This window comes from Lycium ferocissimum, chromosome 5 (assembly GCF_029784015.1).
Source record: "Lycium ferocissimum isolate CSIRO_LF1 chromosome 5, AGI_CSIRO_Lferr_CH_V1, whole genome shotgun sequence".
Lineage (NCBI taxonomy): Eukaryota > Viridiplantae > Streptophyta > Magnoliopsida > Solanales > Solanaceae > Lycium > Lycium ferocissimum.
The window spans coordinates 28,253,293-28,257,798 of NC_081346.1; the positions used below are offsets into that span (position 1 = coordinate 28,253,293).

The window sequence follows — 4,506 nt, forward strand, 5'->3', positions numbered from 1 at the left end:
GGTTTACAGTTGTGGATTGAATTTCAGAAATTTTTGGGATTAATTCAAGTGTCTCTAAGAATTCCATGCAGCTGTGTGTAATTCTTAGTTCACAATTGAAAGTAATAATAAGAATTAGACTTTTCCATCTAATTAATATTGAAATAACGACAACAATTCAATTAGTTTTAGACTCAACTAGTAAATTTGAAGTTTCAATTTTGACGATAGTGAAGAACTGGAAACTTGAAATCTATGATCTGAAATTGTGGAAGAAACTGAAACGTATAAAGATAGTTCAAATTAGTCACTTTTAAAAATCATGAAAGCATTTTTTTTTTTCAAAGCTCTTTTTTTTTTTTTTCAAAGCTTACTGTTGGTATAATAAATTTCATGGGCGGCTGAACTGTAAATCAACTCAAGCAAGTGCTTTAGGCCCCAAATTCTGGCTGCCTCAATTTTTTCTAATTAATATATATATTTTTGAAAATATTGTCATAAGTTATATTTGGTCCTTCGTGGCATGACTAGTTTTTGTGTGAATGCAATATAATTTTTTTGGAGTGGCACCAACGTATATATTAACTGTTTTCTTCTTCTAATTAGCAGGTGAAGGTTTTAAAAGAATGTGCATGTACCCAACCTAACTTTTATATTATTGTCACAAACACATTGACAAAATCGTATCAAAAGTATAAAAGCAATAATATTTCAAGCTCCGATCTAAAAATAAGAAATGCTTTATTAATTTTAGTAGAAGTTAGTGATAAAATTAAAAGTAAAGCTATTTATTCAGAACATATATATGAACTTGATCATTTTGAGTTGTTATTAGGTATGACTACTTGTCATGATATTTCATTAACTTTGAATGATTTGTAAAACATAATAGTCACTCTGATGTTGATTGTTCAGACCTATTTTTTGACGGAAAAGTGTTAAGAGAAGTAGTACAAGTCGAGGTGATACTCTAATCGGTTCAATTAGACTAAAAAACTTGATTCTTTTTCAAATACCTAATATTGGTTATAGAATAATATTAACAATTCCTGTGACAGTTGCCGAGGCAATTGTATTGATTAACAATGTCTCAAGAGACATATTTAAATAGATAAATTATGTTATCAATTGAAAAAGAATTATTAATGACTTTGCATATAAAAAGCTAGAAAAGTAGACTTTAAGTAAAAATTTATGATAATAATTTAAAAAAAAAATATAAGTCTTATAGAAATTTTCTTTAGGGCCCGATCTTATTAAGCTGCCGCTGATAAATTTGTGGACAACTTTCTACAACGTCTTTCAACTTTTCTTTACATTTTCTGGAGTGTAGCAGTAATATATGAGATGATACCTTTTCAAGGCAAAGCAAATGAAAAGGGTTTTTAGTTGAAATTTCCAGCTTGGAAATTTGGCTCCCTAAACTTTTCGTCGAGTAAAATATTAAAGGTTTGCTTCGACATTGTTCATCAATCATGATATATCACAGTCATCACATATCCCGACCCCCGCGCCCCACCACCTCGCACCCCAACAAACAGGATTAGTTATGCTGGATTATTTAATCCGTTATTTGTTTTAGTATATTAAGGATAGTTCCGTCTTTAAATATGCTTATTCATGTATTAATAATCCTTGTATTGCTAATACTATAGTTTGTTATATATAAGAATATTACTGAATAAGATGTATAACTAATACTTGGTCAATGGGTGAACCTTCAAAGTCAAAAGTAAAAGGCTTAATGCATATGCGGCCCCCTAAACTTGTCCTTTTTTTTTTTTTTTTTTTTTTTTTTTTTTAAGTGTTGCTCCTATTAAACCCCTAAACTCATCCCAAGTATGCCTATCAAGCCCCCTAAATCTGATTTTTATTAGAAGCAGAAATTAAATTAGGAAAATGAAAGTGGAGTAATATTTTAGACATGTGGTAAGTTATTATTTAGGTTATGGATGTGTCGGTTTCTGCTGGTTCTGCTCTTTCACTGCAAGCTTAATTAAGAGCTAGTCTTTTCTCCCCCTCTCAATTACTGCTAATCTTAGCTAAAAGATGGCATAATTATATTAAAATATATATTAGCATGTTCTTACATTGAAAATGGAATACAATATGTTTCTGATTGTGTTTGATAAACACACTCAAGATGAGTTCGGGAGTTAATAATACTAAACAATACTTAAAGGTGCCAAAATAAAAAAATAAAAAAAATTTAGGGAGCCACATATGCATTAAGTCGGAGCAAAAACCTGTTAAGCTTCAAGTTATATCCATAGGTGATAGGACAAGAGATCAAAAGTCAAAACCACCTATCTTGAAGGTCATTTTTATAAATCACTCATTCACATCTTAATTAAGGGATATCTGTCAAAGGTGTCAGCCCATGGACCTCTTTGGGCTTCCCCATAAATGGGCCTAATACATTGCCAAATTAGACTAGTGCACTTAGTCCCGCTTCCCATCCCAAGTAGCCATACTTTGTCACCTTTTTTCACCCTTGCTTTTGCCTCCAAATATGCCAATTCATACCACAAGGAAGAAGAAGATTGGTTCCCAAATCTATGCAATGTCATCAAAGCAGGTTCCATATCACTCTCTCCAAGCTTCAACCCTTTCCCAATCTCCTGTATCACTGGCTTTCCTGATGTTGGCAAGCAAAAATGTTGGATCACTGACTTAAAGTTAGGCACATAAATCTCTGCAGTTGATTCTTGGTCTACCAACTTCTTTCTCAAAATTGAAACCCCGTACCGAATTTTCTCCGTGAAAGGTAAAATTTGTGAACCAAGAACTGTTATGTTGGACCTAAGTGTTTCTTTGGCCGTTTGCAATATGTCCCTCTTGAGTGTAACCCCAGTAAATCCATCTGATTCCTCTTCACGATAAGCAGAAAAATAGCCCTTATCATCAAAAGCTCTTAGAGTTTTAAGAAGCTTGTATTTTGCTGTGTTTTTGGCTTCTTTTTTGTTGGATATTAAAATCCCAGCAGCACCCATACGAAAAAGACAATTCATAACCAGCATGGATGGTTCTTTGCCGGGATACCAACCTGTGGATAAAATCTCTGCGCTAAGGATAATGGCATTCGAGTTCTTGTGAGATTTCAGTATATGTTTTGAGCCATGTCAATAGCTAATGCGCTGGCACTGCAACCCATGCCACTGATTGTGTAACTTTTAACTTCTTCTCTCATGGAAAACTTGTTTATAATTATGGAAGAAAGCGACGGAGCAGGGCAAAAACCGCTGCAATTGACGATTAAAACATCGATATCATATGGGGTGAGCTTGGTTTTTGCCAAAAGGTCTTCAAATACAGGGAATAATACCATGTGGACTTCACTCAATACTTCCTGGTGGTCTGATTTTGGTGGAATGTAATTGAAAGAATTATATTCCGTATCCCTTTCATTAGCTGAGGTATCCATATATACAAGAGATCCAACCTAATTCTAATTAGCCAATTACGGCTAATTATGCTAACAATATTTGACTAATTATGCTAACAAATCATTTACATTATTTTACACACCTAAGGAATATATTTACATATATTCTATCCAAGAAACGGGAGTTGAGCATCCCGGAAATCTTCAAACAAGACTTGTGGAAGGCCTAGTGAAAATTTGGTCCGATATCTAGACGGAATGTAGTACACCGTCCACGGGCAACTTTCTCACGAACAAAGTGGATGTCCATTTCAATGTGTTTGGTTCGATGTTGTACGGGATTTCTGAAGGTATACGGCACTCACATTATCACAAAAAAGGTTGCCTTACGTATCGGACAATGTAACTCCAATAGAAGATTGGATGAGACTCGGAGACAACATTAGCAACCAGAATAAGCAGCGACACCGGATCGAGAAAGAGTATAGTGGAAAGAAGAGTTATCTGAAAAGACAGATGAGAGAGACGTGTGTGGCAACCTCCCGTAAGAATTACTATAAGAAATGAGATTCGAGGTGGGCTAGCAAACCATAATCAAGTGTGAAGGTATACGTCGAGGGCGTGCATATGATCATCGGTCGAGCAGGCAAACTTGTTGAAAGTTATAGTGTGAATGGAGATAAGAGAACATGTTATGTAGAATGGGGATTATATAGATTGGGAGATCAACAATAATGGAAGACATGAGGGCGATTAATCTCTTGCAAAGTCCCGTTAAACATAATTTTTGTTGCAATGCCAAGGAAATAATTCAAGGGACCCAATTCATAGCAAATCGAGGCTCAAAGTGGTAATCGAGCATCCGAGGAATCTGAGAATAATATCATCAACATATAATAATATGTGGCCATACGGACCTTCGTAGATGAACAAGGAATATCTAGTAAAACCAATGGTAGTTACATTGCGCAAACCGTTTATACCATGCCTGGAGCTATAATTTACAAAGACTTACGTAACAAACCTACGGATGAGTGGGATCGAATAATAGTTATCCCATTTTTTTCCTTAAGTTTTTAAAGCATTTTTAACGTCTTGATGGATGGGCCAATGCTTGGACAAGGAGAGAGTAAGAAGTGCGA

At 34.7% G+C, this 4,506-nt stretch overlaps 1 pseudogene; it reads right to left on the reverse strand.

Moving 5' to 3' along the window:
* Window positions 1-2,165: 2,165 nt before the first annotated feature.
* On the reverse strand, window positions 2,166-3,403 carry LOC132057692 (3-ketoacyl-CoA synthase 6-like; annotated as a pseudogene).
* Between the last annotated feature and the right edge of the window lie 1,103 nt (window positions 3,404-4,506).